At 40.9% G+C, this 19,838-nt stretch overlaps 1 protein-coding gene and 1 pseudogene across 21 annotated transcripts in view; both read left to right on the top strand.

Moving 5' to 3' along the window:
* FARS2 (phenylalanyl-tRNA synthetase 2, mitochondrial) overlaps positions 1 to 19,838 on the top strand; it is a 621,462-nt gene that overhangs the window by 431,054 nt on the left and 170,570 nt on the right. The window lies entirely within an intron of this gene.
* Positions 13,953 to 14,051, top strand: LOC121020643 (uncharacterized; annotated as a pseudogene).

Here is a 19,838-nt window from a genome sequence, read left to right as displayed (position 1 = left end):
ACATCACAAAAGTAATGACTTTGTTAATGACTAACAAAGAGCCATTGTTATTTAGGCTACATAAGAGTCATTGGCCACCTTATTGAGAAATGAGCATTTTGGGGAGGCAGAGGTGAGGTTTAAAGTGGATAGAGAAAAAAGTGGGAGGAAATAGAGACAGTGAGGAGAGACAACTCAAGGGAAGGAGAGAGACCAAGTGGTAGTTGGAGGGGATGTGCGAGTCAAGGAAAGTTTTATAAAAAAAGTAGTAGACTTCTGTGTATTTCCAAGTCAACAAAAAACACCAAGGATGAACCCCAATGTAAAGTATGGATGTAGGTGATGATTATGTGTCTGTGTACATTCACCAAGTTGTAACAAATCCCCTTTGGCAGGAGATGTTGATAATGAGGGAGGCTATGCATGTGTGTAGGAGGGGGGTATATGGGAAATGTCTGTGCCTACTTCCCATTTTTGCTGTGAACCCAAAATTCCTCTAAGAAATAAAGTCTATTAAAAAGTCAATAAAAGGATCCAGTAGAGAAGGAGAGATTGACTACATGAGTGAGGGAGAGAGGGCATACCCAGTGGTGCATTGTTCTTGAAAGAAGACGGGACATCATGGTGCCCAAAGCTGAAGGAGGTGAATAGCATTGACCTCAGAATGGAGAGACAGGTACTGTAGGTTTCTCAATTCAGCGACTGGAAATTGATGGAGTCCCCACCTGAGTGGCTTCTCTCTGCTCTGTGAAGTACATGGGAGGGCTTTCTTGAGGATGAATGAGGGAGAGGTCAGGTCAGGGTGGTTTGAGGATAATGGAGAACATTTGAAACAGTGTGATGGAGTGGGGAAGCAGGCTGAGCAGAGAAGCCAGGCCTTTGTGTGGTGGGTGCTGTGAATGAGGATGAGGCTGTCCCCCTGTGGTTTGACTTAGGCACAGATCCTTTCTGGGGGTCTCATACTGCCAAAGCACACCAGCCTCCTTCCTTCATTGGGAAGCCTTTTATTGAACTAATCTCTCCAGAAGTTACTGTGTTCAACTGGACAAAAAGATATTTTACATTGAATGAAAAAAAAAAAAAAAAACGAAAAAATGTTTTTATTGTTTTGCTTAGATTTTCTACTTGGGCTTATCTTTGACATGGATCCAGGCCACTGTAATTTTTTATTAACTTCTTACCATGAGTTATTCTGTCTCAACATGTTTTTAAATTCACAACATGTTTTTTTCACAGTATTCGTTTCTTCTCTCAGCTCTTTTATTACAGACTGTATTTTTCATTTGTTATATGTCCCCATCCTTACAATGCATTGCTTACAATATTATTACTGCTGTTCTGTATGCATATTATTGCTTTAGTTTTGCAGGGACTTTCCTGTGAATAGCAGAATGTAATTTATGAAATATGACAATCATTGTCATAACACCTCTGTGCTATGTTACACTTGCTCCAACAGCAATGTGGAAGTCGTTACCCATACTGCCAGCTTCCAAAGAAAGCTTCATGTAACCCCTTGTGTGCAGAAGGAGCCTCCCAGGATTCCTCTCAGGATGTAGTCAGAGAGAGAAGTATTGTCTACTGAGGCCATTCCCATTTCTGGCATTTGCCATTTCAACTAATTCAGGAACAAGTGTTACCTAGATTAGTTGAAATGTGTGTAAAGACTGCATAATACTACTTTTAGTAATTAACCAAAATTATAAGTATCTAAGAAAATGATGCTAACTAGCTATTTTTCAGGTTCTTTCATGAGAAGCTAGCAATGTATAATAGCACTGGTCAAAAGGGAAGGTGCCCGGGGAAGGCTGCCTGGGTTTGAATGCTGGGCCTGCCATTTACCGGCCATGTGTGACCTTGGACAGGTTAGAACTTCTTTGTGCCCCTTTTTACTTCTGTATAAACTAGACCTAATACTACTTAATCTCATATGATTATTATAACCATTGAAAGAGTTAACTCACAGGGCACCTGGGTGGCCCAGTCAGTTAAGCATCCTACTTTGGCTCAGGTTGTGATCTCGCAGTTCATGAGTTTGAGGCCTGTGTCGGGCTCTGTGCTGACAGCTCAGAGCCTGGAGCCTGCTTCGGATTCTGTGTCTCCCTCTCTCTCTGCCCCTCCCCCACTCATGTTCTGTCTCTCTCTCTTTCTCACAAATAAATAAACATTTTTTAAAAAAGAAAAAAAGAGTTAATATAAAACTCTTAGAACAATAGCTGGCACATATGAAACACTTAACAGAGTCTAGCTATTTTAGATACTAGAATGGGCTTCAGAAGTCTGTCTTCCTGCCTCCTTTTGTTGGAGGTTTCATTTAGGAGACACCTCGTCTTCATCACATGCAACTTTAAAAGTAGGTTATTGTATGTCCAGTTTTTCACAGTGTCTAAATTCATATGATCTAATAAGATTTTATATTATATGAATGTTGATTTATCATTTTCCATATATGCAATAAGCAGTATTTATTCCCTTTGCATTAAAAACACTACCCCCACCCCACCCACCCAGGAGGAACAGCATGACTCTCAGAGACACAGAATACCTTCCTCTAGCTTGGTACACATAAATAACATTATTTTTTAGCTCTTTTAGACTGTTTAGCCGTGGAATCAGATGATTGAACTTTCCAGAAAACATTCTTCCTAAATCTGTTTGGATGGAATCATTTGCTGTAAAGATCCAGTGTTATTCAGAGCCACTCTGTGCTCCCTTAATTGAAAAGCTCTGACAGTGACATTGAAGAGAGATTGCCTTTGGGGCCACCAGCAGACAGCTTTCCATAGCATCTTATGTTGTTAATGATTCAGAGAATGTTTTCCGATGAGATCAGAACCAATCCACTAATGAAAAAGTGGACAGAACTTAAGAGCTTAAAAGAGTGGAGAGGAGGGACGTGAGAAAACCTAAAAAAAGACAAAAGTTGGTGAGGAAGAAGAGGTGGGGCCAGTTCCATGGCAAATTTGTCATTCGTCCCAGCCTAGCTACTCAGAATCTTTTTTTCCAGTAGGAAAAGGAAGGAGAGTGAAGAAGCCTTTGAAATGATGTGAGGGAAGTCAGAGACAGACAGGAGTGAATTTGGACCAGGTTCTGCCCTGTATATCTTGAGACAAGATTTGGTCAGCACTACTGTTCACTCCTGGGCCATTATCAGTGTGTCTACTAGAGGCTCCAAGGATGAACTGTCCACAAGCCGCCCAGTGCCATGCCCTGCAGGTGCTTAGGTGTCCCCATGGATAGAGGACTCTGTTCACAGCCCACAGCTGCTATCTTCCTCCACCTTCTTCAGCCTTCCTCAGCACTGCTCCACTGTTGACAGAGCAACAGTGGAAGTGCAGGCTAACACAAATTAAGTGGCAGTCTTGGGATTTTAAAGAAAAAAGGTAACTTTTTCATTTTAGAAATGAAAAACGTAATGTCTGCTGTGTCAATTCACTGTATATCCCCTGAAATGGCTTCATCTCTATGCTAATTTTATGCTGAAGATAGAAACTCTCCTGCACTAGAAGAGGAGAGAAAGGGCCAGAAATCAAAGATATCTGAGTGGCTAAGAGCCAAGTAGACCCCTTCAACTCAATCCCACTTAGAAAATGTCCTCTGAGCTGGCCTGGCCCTCAAGACAGCTGGCATTGCCATTAGGGCCATGTTAGGGAAGGGCATCACTTCCCACCCAGGAAATCAGCCCCCAAGTCCTGGGCATGGATTCATGACCAAGAGAGTCTACATATCTCTCCTTGGTCTTGCATCAGTGATTTCCCTGGTATATCCATATCCCAAAATTGACTTCCTTTGATTTCCTCTACTTCTATTTTAGATGAATAATTAATTCATAAAAAGTGTCATCTCAAAAGCACAAAGTAACCCATAACTCCATGACTGTAAATGTTTTGAATAATGGACATTGTATTGTGTTTAGATCTGGATTTGTGTATTTCTCTTGGTAGAACATGAGATATTGAGGACAGGAACCTCATCTCTGCACCTAGCACTAACATGAGACCTTCCTCAGAGTAGGCACTTATTATGTACTTGTCAAATTTTATAACTGTTGCTCTCCAGCGATTTCTCTGGGTCTGTCCCCTCATAGCTCAAAGGCAGTTGGACAAAGAAGAGATTGGAAGGGTCCTGTTTTCACTGCTTCTTCATCACACAGAAGCTTCTCTTTATCAGTTTGATCCAGTACTCTTCACCTAGTTTTCTCTATTCCTCCATACCCAATGATGCTGGCTTTTTGTTTACTTTATGTTGTTTTAAAGAGACAATTTCATGATGAAAATGGAATATACTCTTTCAGGCGCAGGACTAAGACCAGTAGGAGAAAATTATAAGAGGTTGATCTCAGCTCATACAAAGAGCTTTCTAACAATGGGGTGTTTGTTAAGCAGAATCTGGGTGGTCACATAAGACTATTGTCCTGACAGAGCCTAAACTGAGGCTCAGCTGGCCAAGGTGCTGACTGGTGGCTTTCCTTGGGGACCCTCTAATATCCCTAAAGCCTGGAACCTCAGCTGGCTGATGGCAGTGGAGGAGATGCAGCAGGTGGGTAGGAGGCCATGTTCCTTAGGCCCACTCTAGGGACAATGCTAGGGCTGGCGGTCTACTGTGTTTCTTGAGCCCATGGGGCACAGCTTTGAGAATGCGCAGAGAATGCTGACTAGACAGGCATGCTGGGGCCATAATGCAGCTTGTCTTCAAAAAAGAAAGAATTTCTTGGAGATTTAGTACTCACACACTCCTGAGGGATTTGAGATGAGAATGTCAAGGAGACACAGAGGCATGGGTGTGTGTATATGAGGTGGTTTCTATCTGCTTGATAATAAGGCTGTATGCTTTATGTTTCTATTGTATTCATTTTCCCCTCATATGAGGATGTCTGAGCCAGAAACACATAGCCCAGGGCAGGCGTTTCAGTGACCTAGAATAGAGAAAAGTACATTATAAACAGTTTTTGGAAACATAAGGGGCTGAAATGCATTTAGCCATTTGGAAAGATAATGGAAATTGTGCTTCTTTCCTTTAACTATTTCCTTTGAAGTTTAACTACATAGTATTGCCTTTTTAATTCTTTCACAAAACAGACCCTGGCAGAATTCAAGTGAGTAAACCAAAAGCTAGCCACAAACGAGCTACAGGGTGACATCGCAGCAGAAGGTGAGAGCCTCCTGCTTTCTCTTTACGGCAATTGCACTCTTCTGAATAGAACGAGTTGGTGATCTGGCAAGAGTATCATGAGGGAAAAGAGGTGGCTATAATTGTAGAGGCATTGGCATTGAAGAGACCTAAAAAGGGGAGGTGCATCTAGCCCCACGGTAGGATCCAGAAGTAGGAAAGGAGGGTTCCTAGTCATAGAAGATCTAGGGTACTGTGCTTGAAAAGACTGTGGTGTTTATTAAATCACTGAACTCTGTTAACCCCCAAATATTGAGTTCCTCCTATGTATAATGCCCTGAAATAGGAGTGGTGAACTATACAAAGAAAAATCCAACTCCCTCAACTAACTTAGAATATTTATTTCTTACCTAAAAGAAACAGAAGTAAGGGGCACCATTTTTTTTTTTTTTTTTTTTAGAGAGAGAGGGAGCAAAGCACATTAAAGCAAGCTCAGTAAACACTTGCTGATTAACAGCCACTGCAGGTCCCAGAATGTGCTTTGAATTGGAAGAGGTGCCAATCTAGATGCTCCATGAGTGACTCTTGATAACAAGAGGGCAGCCAGCCTCATTGTGCAAGAACCGTATTGAGTCTTCTCCTGTTCAGTACCGGGAGCTCCAGGAGGCTTGCCAGTTGAAAGGAGAGACAAAAATTTAATCAATATTTAGTACATGATGAAGATTTGCCATGTACCGTGCATATGCAGTGCTAGACACTAGAGATACAAAAATAGACAAAATGATCAAAATGTGATTAAGATCATGACCAACAAAACCAAAATCTGGGGAGAAAAAAGAAGTATCATTTGATATTAAAGATAACCCCTTAAAAAAAAAATCAATACCAGTCATAGAGCCAGTGGCTGAATTCATAGAATTATAGAATGTCAGACCCAGTTGAGCCCTTAGCTCTGTTCAAAGCTCTTAGTTTGCAAATGGAGAAATGGAGACAGAGCAAAGAGAGGTGAAGACATGAACCACATTTAGTTAGTTTACATTTCTTTTTCTCTGAGTTTCCAGTAGGTAAACACACCTTGAGTGGGTTGATGAAGACAGATGCTCTCTCTTCTTAAACTGTGTTGGCTGCTAGTGACCACCTCTTAGAGCAGGAGAAGCACTTTCTGACACTGATGAGAAATTATGCCTGTGGTGTGTGTGCTTCCTGAGCTGCTGAGTTTTGTCTCCAACCCCCCGCTTTATTGTTTCCTGGCACACACTGCTTTCATGCCCGTCATCAGAGAGTTTCTCTCAGCTGTTCCTCAGCTCGACTCCTTCAGAAGTCTCTGTACGCTGACAATAAATAGTTGGTCTGAAAACAGATGAGAGGTTTTTAAATATGGCTTTTTCCCCCAAGGGATGATGTAGGGTTCAGTAGCTTCAGTTATGTTGAATTTTACTTATAAATGGGGGTGACTTGTATATAATGTGAGTTTTATTTGTCTTTTATACGCAGCCACATTAGCAAATATTTATGTTTGCTCTTGTACTGCTGGACAGCAACAGCTAATATAAATGATATTGCACCAGTTTAAGTGTGGGACTGACTTACCCAAATGTCTGTATGACAGTGAAATAGCCAGCCAATTGATCATTTTGGTCAGATCATCAGAGAAATCAGTTGGAAAAGAACCCCTAAAACCTAACTAAATGAATTGATTTTTAGGTGGTTTTTACAGCTTGATTCAGGCAGAACATTTCAAAAAGAATATTATAAATATGTATATATTTATATAAATATATTATAAAGAATATTATAATAAAGAATATTATTTAGAAACAGCTGAAGCAAAAAGGTGTGGCTTTGAAGACATATCCAAGCTGGAATCCTGGTTTTACCTTTTGGTTGCTGTATGCCTTGATCAAGTTACTTAACTTCTCTGGGTCTCTGTATGCTCACTTGTAAAAATGAGGATAGTAATACTTACTGGGTAGTGTTTTCAAGAGAGTTGTGTTTAAATAATAAATCTGGAGTACCTAGTGCATACCTGAAACAAACAAACAAATGTTAATTCCCATCCTTCTGTGGGAATCATTTTATAACACCGTGTCCACATCGTTATTCGGGCCTTCACGGAGAGAAGCTTGAGCAGCTTGTACTAGGCGTTCATCATCAGGTCCTGTAAGAAACAGCCATATGCAATGTGTTACCGAATGTCCAACAGGAAGATTGCTGAGGATCCTATCCATTATTATCCTTCAGCACCCCCTCTATAAAACCTTCTGTGAGAAATGTCTTAAGAGTTAACTGCCAAGAAAAACCTGGCTTGCCTTAAGGTGCAGGTAAATTTAATCTTAAGAATTATGTTACTCACCACTTTCCCTTTCACTCTGGTGGGGAAGAGGCTCAGGGCTGGGGGTGAAGGTCATCCGGCTCTACGCAGAAGCCTTCAGAGCTTGCTGTTTGCATTGCCCCCTTTCCTGATCTCTGCAGGCCTACTCTTCCTGAAATTTCCCCTCCCCACACTGTTCTGTCAGGAGAGAGGTGCCACTAGATGGATTTCAGCCACAAGTCTGGACTTGCTGAATCCTGCCCTGTGAGCCTCTCCTGCCCCCTGTGGGCTCTTGAGAGAATCAGTTGAGAAGGCAGCCTAACAGAGGGGATGCTGGGCTAGCACCTTGTCAGCTTCAACAACACCCAGCACCCCAGTCCAGAGCTGGTGAAGGACAAGAGGGTCTGAGTTGGCCAAAGCACCCTTCTACCTCATTCTCAACCCACACCTGCAGGTCTCTCTTTGTATTTGCTCATATGGTTCATGGCCTCTGGAGGGGAACAGGGAGGGAGTGGGCTGAAATGAGTCTGGCTTGAAAAGGCGTCAAGAACATACCACCCCTCATATTTATTCTTCATTTTCATTCATATCTAAACGTTTTTTATTATATATTTTCTCTTGTAAGCCTCTTTAAGGCAAGAAGTGAAAACATGAAGCTTCACAGATCACATATACCAATTAAATGTAGCATGTTAATGACATATGCACTTAAATATGGGTGATTCTGCCCTAAAAGCACATGTATACAAAGGGTGTGCAGTGGCCAGGGCCAGCCCCAGGCAGTTTGGCTATTCGTCAAGTCATAGTTAGGTTCTCCTTCTTGAATCCCATAAATCAATACCAAACAAATTAACTTTCATTGAACGGGCAGTATACCTCACTAATCATTGCAGATATCACACTGCAGGAAGTCATCTGTTTACAGGGCTGTGTCTCCTACTCAGCTCTTAGCTTCTAGAAAGCAGAGACCATGTCTTATTGTTCTTTACATTTATAGTACTCAGCCCACAACTGATGCATAATAAATGCACAAGGGATGAGTGAATAAGTGAGAATTTTTCAAATGGGGAGATTATTCAGAACAAATGAAGTATAGAATATCAGAATATTTTATGAGGAATGGCAGTTTAAGTTGTTATTACTTGTAGGTACTTTGAGAAACACAGACTGTTCCCCTAAGCAAATGCTACTGAGTAAGATCCTGCTTTAATGGATAGATAAACATGATTTCTCATTAGCATGCATAGCACTGAAGCCCAATTTTATGTTGTTGTTGTTTTTAAATAAATACACTTTATAAGTGTTTCCATGTACCTTTTCTCTCAAAAAGCTTATCATCTGACCTACAGTGTTCAATTTCTTAGCTGGCCCTGTTCTACTGACAATATAAAAGTTTCAACTGGGACTCTCCAAAATTATTACTAATTGTTAATGAAGATGAAGTTAGGTGGTTCTACCGGATTTATATTTGCCTGAAACATTTTTATTTTTGGTGTCCCTATTGCGTCCATCTGAGACTACACATTCAGCAGCCTACAGTCTATGCCTGACTATACAAAAGACTCGAATGTTCACACACTATAATAAATAGTGAGTGTCAGTGAACTTGTTATGGTAAATGCTTAGGTAATTACTTTCTGCCTTAGTTAGGGGACGTATGGTGGCATAAGCTAAAATTATTCCATCTCGAGACAAACCCTGAGGTGGCTGTTAGAGTTAAATATAATTCATTTGCAGCATGTTTATTATAGTTAAATTTAACTAATTTAGGGCCTGCTGCTGGCCAACAGCTGAGGAGGAGGAAGTTTCAGCGTCCATGAGTTCCTCAGAAAGAAAAAATGAGGCTCCACGACTGAGCTTTCAGAACATGACGTAGGAGCTACTCCCACTCTGTCTCCGCTCTTCCTGTCCCCAGAGTTGGACGGCTTTGTTGCTCAAAGTGGTTGGTTAATGAGCTGTTCAGGCATTGAATTGTGTGGTGTGGCAACAGGAAATCTCAGCATTAAACTGGGGTTCTGTGCAGTTCTCTGTTTCTATTCGGAACTTCCTGAAGTTCCAGAAAGAATCCTTATATCCAGCATCATTGTGATAACAGATTTCTCTGTAGATTATTAGCCCCCTCCTTTCATTAACCGCTTCCTCTCAGAGTCATAGGGCCAGTTTGGATATTATTTCTCCCTAGGCCTTCCAACCTGAAAGAGTGTTTACTCTGGAAAAAAATAGAAAAGAAGGACTTCCTCAAAGAACCAAAAACATGTTTACAGAGGGTCATTTACCTTTTAAAAATGTTTCCATCAAAGGAACACTTTTTAGAGTAGAATTTGAGTCACGAGAGATCTCCGAAGCTAGATGGCTTACTCTACCAACAGCGGTGAGGGGACATGCACAGGAGAAACCACACGAATGTGGAGAGGTGAACACCTATGAGCCTTCCACTTTTGTCCAAGAATTAAAGTTAAGACTCACTGTAGGTGGGCTGTTCCCCTGAAGATAGGGACGGTGCCAGGAGAGGAAACAAAATTCCAATCATCGTGAGGAATGAGGATTTGAGGAAAACACTGTCCTAGTTTTCAACAAAAATATCATGTTATCTACTTTGGAAACATGTGTGCTGTTCTGATCACTCAAGAGAAGGTGGCATTTGGAGAAACTCCAGAGAAGGATGAGTGGATGAACACAGGAGTCAGTAGGTAGCTATGTGAGAGTTAGGAAACAGCAGAGCCCCTTCGGTGGGAAGATAAGAGCACAAAGACAGCATCGAAGTATGTGGAGTCTCAGGCAGGTTCACTGGGGTCAGGACAGTCTCCTTCACCAGATCCAAAGTACAAAGCCAGCAGGGCAGACCACACTCACCCACACCCGCAGTCCCCAAGACTCCCCCCAGCACACCTGGCCCAGCCTCACTAACCGGTCACTCCAAATGTCACTACTAAGCGTACCAAGGCCAGGCTTTCTGACTCTCAGGCTGGCGTTCTTTCCACTGTGCACCACAGTTGCTTTCCTTGGACCCAGACTCTTCTGAAAACTTCCCTCTTCCATTTTGATCAGATCAATTTTGGTCATGAGAATGATTTGTGACTTCAATGGGCAAACTATGATATAAAAAGTAAACTGTATAAGTTACATAATTTTGGGGGCAGTTAACTTTTCCTAAAGATTTAGTTTAGGCTATTAAAATTCAGGAAAACATAATATAGCTTCTCTGTACCTCCCCGACCCCCCCCCCCCCTTAAAAATAGCATCTGAAGTCTCAATGTAGCTGAGTCACTACTTGGTGTGATCCAGGGCTAGGTTGCAACTGGACCTGTCAGAATGAGGCCACAGTGATTCATGACAGAAACGAAGTTTGGTTGCCACTGACGACATGTGTTCCTTTCTGTTTTTGGAATTTGGCAACACTGTGTTTTGCCTTTGGAGTAGAAACACCTTTGCATGGTGATAGTAATGGGATGACACAAGCCACTGCCATGAATGCACCCTCTGTGCCCTCCCGCTGTGACATACAGAATCCCTAGCCAGTTAGGGCAAAACATGGGTAATTAGCATAACTAAAGACCTATGGAGACTATAACTGGGCAGGAAGTTTATCACATCTACCACTGCAGCTCAATACTAAGTCTACCAGCCAAGTGTTCCAGCACCTTCTTTGTGCCCCAAACTGTGCTTCCCATTGAGAAGAGACAAAATAGACTGAATAGATGTGTCCCTACCCTAAAGGAACTTGAGGAAACATAAACCAGTGACAGCAGCAGCTTGTACTTCCCATGTTGATTCTAACAATATATGTGTCTGCTTCAAACCAGCTTTGTACATTGAGGGCGAAAGCCTCATCTTGTGCTCGTGCATGGTGCCTGGCATGAGGTCAGTCATGCTTGAGGAACTGAAGTGCACGGGTACTACCTATAGTACCTGCTTGCCTCCCTCTGTGCTCAGGACTCAGCACACCATTTCTCCATGCTCATCTCAGGACACAGATTTGGGCCCGTCCACCCTGGTGCAATGTCCAGAGGAGGGAGAAGAGAGACATGTCAGTAAGGACACAGTTACAATGGCTTTATTTAAAAAAAATTTTTTTTAACATTTATTCATTTTTTGAGAGTGAGAGAGACAGAGCATCAGCAGGGGAGGGGCAGAGAGAGAGGAAGACACAGAATCAGAAGCAGGCTCCAGGCTCCAAGCTGTCCGCACAGAACCCAACGTGGGGCTCGAACTCACGGAGCGCGAGATCATGACCTGAGCTGAAGTCGGACGCTTAACTGACTGAGCCACCCAGGTGCCTCAACAATGGCTTTATTCTAAAAGTGGGACTTGGACAGTAAAGAATTCTGTGCTCTCCAACACTGGTGTAGAATTTAGCCAAATTTATGCTAACTGGACTTGTGCCAGCTCTTTTGAAGTGAGGGGCAGATATAAGAACCGTGGGTGCTTTCCAAGAAATCAAGCTACTGCTTCGCTGCAGTGCTGACGATGCTGGTTTCAGACAGTCAAATTTATGGAGAGTGTAGAGCAAAGCTTCCCAAATGGGGTGCCTTAGGACACAGATGTACACACACACAGGTGTGCCAACATCGTCATCTCCAGAGCTCTTTGGACACCTAGATATGCCTGCAGGATGGCATGGATTTATTGATGAATATAAATACAGACATAATATGTATAATGTGTGTATACATTGCAGAAGACTAGAAGACTATACAAGATGTCAACTGCTTGTGTCTGGATGGTAGGATTATAGTATCCTTTAATTTTGCTTACATATTTATTTATCTTCATTTTTATATAATTTATACGAATTAACCATATAACTTTTTAAGTCAACCAAATGCTAACCAAAATGTTGAAGACTTGCCAAGTTTTTTGGCCCAGCCAAAGATTCATGTATATATTATATTCCAGCACTGACTTAGAAACTGTTTGTCCTCTTTTTTTTTTTTTTTTTGTCATTTTAAAAATGACTATTTTCAGTTGGTGCATACTCTTCAAAAAAAAATAAAAGAAAGAAATGGGAAAGCCGGTGTCACAAATCAGAGAAATTGTTGCATGTTGACAGATTCACACCACTTATTTTCTTTGTATCTATTGGCCCAAACTGGTAACAGCCCAAACTTTCTCCATTTGTAAATATTCTCCTCAAGGCCACTTCCTTTTGTGTTTGATAGCTGGATTAAGAGAAGACCCTGATGGTCAGATGTTAGTTCCAATTGGCCCAACTACAGGGGACACTGATGCTTGGCCCCTGGAGGATGTTCAAATACCCTGAAGCAATAGAGAGGCTGGGAAATCTTGTTTCTATCCTCATCCTCCACTTATCAAGCAACTATAGACAAGGGGTACTGATTTGACTGTTATATTTTATGGCACGTGAAATTTATGAAATGTTTACAGTCATTCATACTTGTTTTGTTCAACAGTTCTGTGAATGCCCAATTTCTTTTTGCCTGGGCTCAGATTCTTAAGCAGGGGTTAGAAGCACAATATTTGCCTTTTTCTCACATTGGAATGCTTGTAACCTAAATAAGATCAATGTCGTTGTTCTTCTGGGAGAAGCACTATTTTAGCCCGTTTTCAACGTTATAAAGTATAAAATACTTCCATATTTGGAACTCTGACATTTTGTACTCAGGGAGATTTTTTAAAGATTGTCTGGTCCTGTTCCTTCATTATACAAATGAAAAAGTTAAGACCAACACAGTCAGAGGGAAATGCCCAAAGTCCCAAGAAGTGGGTAGTGGCAGGCCAGAGCTTTGTTTTCTTTTTACTACTTCTATTCTGTACTTTTTACCTAATATTTCCCAATTATTATGGGTAACTAAAATATTTTCTAATCTGCATTTTTTAGGGAGAAACGAAATAAAAAGCACAGTATCTGGCACAACATGGTCAATAAATATTTGGTGAAGAAGGTATGGATAAGCTTGCATATATTCACCTATTGAGTCAGTAAAAACTATAGCACGTTTGCAGACACAAACACATAGATTGGTAGGTAGGTAGGTAGATGGGTGGATGAATAGATAGATGACATGTAGTGGATAATAAGTAACTGGTAATGGCATGTGTGTTCTCAGCACAAGGATTTAGTCACCATGTGTCCCCAGTCTCCATGGCTCTCTTCAAAGGAAGAGGTTCTGGAGAGGAATGACATGAGATTCTAGGAAACAGAGAAAATATACCCCTTTTCATTGAAAACCTAGCAGAATTGCTGAAGTCATAAAGCCATATGCAACCTGTGTGCATGTGTCTTGTTATCTGTATAATATTGTCTACAGTAACTGTTTAGTCACAAAATATGTCACCTGCCATTCCACTTGTACCACCTATAAATGTTGAAGAGACCTATTAAATTAGGGTAAGTCATAGGGGAAGTGTAGTAAGAACATCACCCAGTAATTAAACAGTATATCTTGATTTTGGACTTGTGCTTCCAAGTTTCGTTTACTTTACAAGAGTAACTTAGAAACATTAGAAAGAGTAACTTAGAAAATTAGAAAACATTACAAGAAGAGCTAATCTTCACCAAAACAGAGTGAACAGTTTAGAGATAAAGAACACAGTCACTTCTCGGCCTTTTGACTAAGATCAAGTGTAGTATCTGTTCTTATCAGTTTACAGATAAAGAACACAAACCAGGACAAATACATAAATACCCTACAGAAGAACATTGTTTTCCTCGTGTTTTCCATTGGTTAACATATCCGGCAGGAAGTTAAATTTCATTTTCTTTTCTGTGTCACAGAACGTGTTTTCTTAATCACCTTCTCCCCATATTGAACAACATCTTGATGATAATTGTGGCATATGCTGCATTGAAACTATGGCAAAAATCATCCTTTTTCTCCTACCTAAGGGAAATTTCACTTTTTTTATTGAATGAAGAAGGCATTTAAAGTATAAATTAAAATAAAGTCTATTCAATTTGGTTAGGCTCATATAAAACTAATAAAAGCAGTCCAAACAACCTGACTGAAGTTTGCTACAGAAAAGTTTAATTAACACACTCCATTTAAGTATGTAGGAAGATTTTCTAAATGATACGTAAAGATGCTAGCCTCACTAATCAAGGAAAGTCACTTGAATGGAACATTAGTTGAATGAGGGGTGTCTATACTCGTCTATTATTGATGAGTTCTTTATTTGATTCGTCTTTTTCTCTCCTTCATTCTCCTATTAGGCCCTCATTAATTCAACTGGACTTTGCATTTGTTAAATACAAATGTAATATCATACACATTAGGCCAGCTATATATCCAGAAATACGCATTTATATAATCTTCCATTTTTAAATCCTGAGACTAACAGTATATTTTATTGCACATGAATCTGGTGTCCTAGTTTAGGATCTGCTTAAATTCTCAATAACATCCTCATAAAAGGATTCAGGGAGCACAGCTAGCCATAAGGACATTTATGGTGTCACATTAAGGTAGGATGTATGCCATGTGCCTTGTGATAATACATTAAATGATTCAAATAGGATTTTATACAAAGATCAAAGCAGTTTAGAAAATTGTAGATGGAGCCATATTTCTGCATGCAAAAGTCTCACTTTGTTTATATCTATTAAACTCTCCCAAACTTAATAGGACTTAGTCTGTGCTTTTATACTATGTTAGTGAGAGAAAATCCTTATGGTCAACTTTCTGTGAATGTATGCTTCATCTTGCCTTGGTGGTAATGACTGCAAGATTCCCTCTCTCACCCTTGTATTGTCCCATGATATTTGCTGCTTCCTGAAGTCAATATAGACAGACTTGAGCCAACTTAAATGTTGTCTCAATATTTGCCTAGTACAAAGAAAATTCCATTTGAGAAATCCACAGAGCATAGTCATTCCTGGAACAACCAAGAGGTGGTTATTACTGTTGGAAAGAATTACTTTGCCCTGCTTTACTTTAACAGTGACCAAAATAGATCTTTAAAAATCTATCTCAAATTCAGAGGCATATGTATATTTAAAGTGCCCACACGTCGAGATTGTTGCTCATTAGTTTCATGAGCGGATATTCTTTTAGTTAAAAAAACATTTGAAATGCATAACCGAAGATGATTAATTTCATATAATTTATATTTGTGAATCAAAAGATACTCTTATCAAACCATGTATCTTTTTTTTTTTTTTTATGAACATGGTGCAAACGCTGATAATCAAAGTCACCATAACTAAAAAGGACTGGTCCGTAAGACAGTCGTAAAGTAGCTAACATTTGTGTTCAGCTTTCTTACATTTCCTTCTTCTAACTCCCTTTCAACAAGTTCTTTCTTCCCACCTTTGCCCCTTTACACCATAGTATCTGTTAAGAACTTGGCAATGGGCCAACATAATAAAATTCCATTAGCCAGACTTCTCTAACAACAGAGTAGATAGGTGATATATTCCAAAGACTTTCTAACAATTAGAGCCACAGCAAAAAGACACAGGCAGGTGCCTTTGATAATCAGTCCGTGTGTGTGTGAGGAAGTCCTGCAGGTGCTAGATGAATCCCTGTTAGGAATATTGGCCTCGCAACACTGCTTTGGGAAATTAACCTGGCTTCAGTGAGTAGGACAGAGAAGAGTAGGCACCCACCCCTGGAAGAGGGACAAGCAAGGGACTGTCGCCAAAGCCCAGGGTCATTGTTCCTTCTCCCATGTGCTTGTGTATGATTGTGTATTCTTTTTTTTTAATGTTTATTTATTTATGTTTTGAGAGAGAGATAGAGAGCAAGTTGGGGAGGGACAGAGAGCAGGAGACAGAGAATCCCAAGCAGGCTCTGCACTGTCAGCACAGAGCCCAGTGTTGTGCTTGAACTCACAAACTGCGAGATCATGACCAGAGCCAAAAGCAAGAGTTGAGCCATCAGGTGTCCTGAGTGTGTATATACATTTCTAACACTTCTGGTTTTGCTTTGCACTTGTTTGAAATGTCCACATACGTGTCTGTTTCATCCACTTGGTGGTGAAATTCCTGAAGGCAGGAATTCTATCTTGTGCCCAACACAAAAGAGGCACTTAGAAAATGGGTGTAGAATGAATGAGTGAATGAATCAGTCTGTCAAGCAAACAGTTCATTCAAGGGACACCAATGAGAATATGGGTTCAACTGATAATAATGAAAATTGCAAACAATGGATGGATGTGAAATACATAGAGGTAGAAGTAAGAAAAATAAGTGGTCGATGCCTCTAGGGCTTGGGCTGAACAAAAGGGAGAACAAGAGTGGCAATGGGTTAAATGGGGAACTCTACAAGAGAAATTTCATGAGGGAAGTTGACAATATCCTTTCAGACAAGTTGAATAAAAATTGACAAACTGGGTGTCAAAAATCTTTTCCTCAAAGAAACAGTCCCTAAGTGTGCCTCTGACACCTGTCTTACATACCCAACCCAATTTCTTGGAGATCTAAGATAGATTACTTACCAACAGAAAGAAACTATTTTGTAGATATGGTAGATGTATATGGTTTAAAGAATACTTCCATCAATTCTTTAAAAAAAAATTTAATGTTTATTTTTGAGAGAGAGAGATACAGAGCATGAGCTGGGAAGGTGCAGAAAGAGAGAGGGAGACACAGAATCCAAAGTAGGCTCCAGGCTCTGAGCTGTCAGCACAGAGCCCAAGGCAGGGCTCAAGCCCACATACCACAAGATCATAACCTGAGCCAAAGTCAGACAATCAACTGAGCCACCCAGGTGCCCCAAGAACACTTCCATCAATTCTTGAAGGTCACCATCCTTTGTAGACTTGGGGGCAGGTAAGGGATCTAGAAAAGCTGAGACTGATGCCTTGAGAAGGTTCTCACAACCCGATAGAAGCCCGTCCTATAGTAAGGTAACTGCTGGCAGGGGTCAGCCACCTAGGATTTATGTCCCTTAAAGGTACTAAATCCACATCAGAGAAGACACTTATACTTACAATCTATGCTATAGATTGTGTGCCCTGAGCCACCACTGGAGATAGCCTCTTAATATCTAGATAAATAATGTTCGAGGGAGGAGATTCACCTCATTTCATACCCAGCCATCCTTTAGTAGCTCGAGGGCTTCTTGGGCACTGTTTCTGCTGTCTGATAGCCTCTGGAGCCCCAAACACGTCTCATTCCTACATCCTCTAGAAATGCCAAAGGGTCTACCTTAGCTAGGTGATATGTAAGCTAGGAGGAATGTATCCTGATATGTGCACATTAAAGTCTGTGAATTACAAAGAGGATATTTTAAATAATTCATTTTCAGTTTTCAGCCCCTCATTCCTCAAAGTTTTAGAGTGAGCCCTCTAAATTTCCCAAGGACTCCCCTGAAAGTTCTAGCAGAGGACAGGATGCAAAGGTATCTGCTGTGTGTTTTCTTGAATTTTGTCCATTGTCTCTCTGATATCCTAATGAATTAGCCTGCAATCTTGTCTTGACCCAAAAGTGGTGCCCCTTGGATCAGAAGGAATGTCTAAAACACATTGATCTGTGGTTGGAATAGTAAACTAAGCTCCAGGAACATCCTGCCAGAGGCCTGTCCTTAGGAAATTGTCTCAGATTTTCTTGCTGGTGAAGGATGATATGCTGCACCTGACCTTCTGTTGAAAGCCAGAAAACAAAGAGGAGAAAGCAAGCCTTTTACTTTCTAACATTTCCTTCAGGCTATACTTTCTTACGGTTGATACCCTCTATATCTTTAGAGACCATATCTGCAAGACATTAAAACTAGGTCCTCAAAATGAGTGATCACCAGCTTCTGGTTATAACCAAATATGCCCTCGGGTCGCAAGCCTTCTCTTACCCTTTCCTTTAAAATCCAAACAAAAATATTCAGCTGTATGCAACCATCATGCCCTGTGGAGTTTCTGCAGATCTCATGGGGATAATCATGCCCTCCTCTAGCTCTTGTTTCTGGCTCTTTTCTCCAGCACCTCTACGGTCTTGGCAACACTCCGCAGGTTGTTGGCTTCATGACATTGATCACTGCACCTCCTTTTAAGTCCTCAGGATACCCTAAGTGGTGCAGTGACTTATAAGAGATTGGAAATAATGAAGAGGAAACTAAAACTGAATTTCTGCATCACAGTTGTGACAGTCAATCAGTGATTTGTCACCACAGTGAATCACTTACTGGCCATCTCTTGTCTTGTTTCTGGAGTAACACCAGGAAGCAGCTGTCTCTTTAGAGGAAATTTATTATTTCCTGGCTTCTCCCTAGTGCCTGCTCTTCCCTAAACTCCCATCTCTTTGGCCTGACCCAAGGAAGCTCCCACAAATCAGTTTCTCTCATTACAACTCCCTATGTGGATATCCTTTTACTTAACTACTAGAGTGGTTTAGCTTCCTCTGTTTCACCTTCCCTGTTCTTGATGATAATAATAATAATAATAATAATAATAATAATATGAATAATAATAAGTTGATTAAAGTGTTTTCCCAAACTACAGGGTTCTTCTCCCTCTGTAGCAGAATTTTATCTTTAAACCCAATGTGGAAATAGCTGCATCCGGGTGTAAGTTAACAGCAATTGTATCTTTCTGCTACTTAATGAAATTTTGATTTCAACTAAGTCCAGTGGCTACCATTACAGTGTAGCTCAGATGCTGAGACTGAGTGAGGTCATGAGAAACAGCTGCATGGTCAGCACACTTGCGTGCTCTCGGACATGGCGTAAATGTAGGCAAAGTTGTATTTCAGTCCACAACCTTGAGAAAAGGTGCCCTTCCAACAGGAAGACTCATAACCAGGCAAACAAGACTGTAATTCTAATGGTAAAAGTAGCCGTGGTTTATGCAGTCATCCAAACCACTAGCCACTAGCAGGTCCAGTTATCCCCCACCATTGTTTATCCACAGTGTCACAGAGAGAAGGATTTAGGGTAGATATCTCTATCAACGATAGAGGTAAGACCTAATGAAAGTGGTAAATGAGAATTATGGTAAACCAGAGTTAAAAACCAAAGCAGTACTCCCTGTATTTCTCACATAGCTACTCTCTGGTTCACTTCCCTGTCCCGTCTTTCTGCCATCATCACCACAGACAGCTGGTGTGGAAGACGATTGATTGTTGTCTTTCTATTATACTTCTTCTAGAAAATTCAGCAGGTACTCATAGATCCACCTGAAACTAATGTAACATTGTATTAACTATACTTCAGTTTAAAAAGAACCAAAACCGGGGCGCCTGGGTGGCGCAGTCGGTTAAGCGTCCGACTTCAGCCAGGTCACGATCTCGCGGTCCGTGAGTTCGAGCCCCGCGTCAGGCTCTGGGCTGATGGCTCGGAGCCTGGAGCCTGTTTCCGATTCTGTGTCTCCCTCTCTCTCTGCCCCTCGCCCGTTCATGCTCTGTCTCTCTCTGTCCCAAAAATAAATAAAAAAAAATAAAATAAAAAGAACCAAAACCAAAAAAAACAAAAAAACAAAAAACTGCCCTAAGGAATTCATTTGAGAAGAATTCAAAGAGTCCTGCATTATTATTTATAAGAAAATTTGGGAA

The sequence above is a fragment of the Herpailurus yagouaroundi genome, unplaced genomic scaffold (genome assembly GCF_014898765.1).
Source record: "Herpailurus yagouaroundi ecotype Mexico unplaced genomic scaffold, PumYag 250, whole genome shotgun sequence".
Lineage (NCBI taxonomy): Eukaryota > Metazoa > Chordata > Mammalia > Carnivora > Felidae > Herpailurus > Herpailurus yagouaroundi.
Note: the sequence above shows the minus strand (reverse complement) of the source record. Positions and strands in the feature narration are given on the sequence as shown.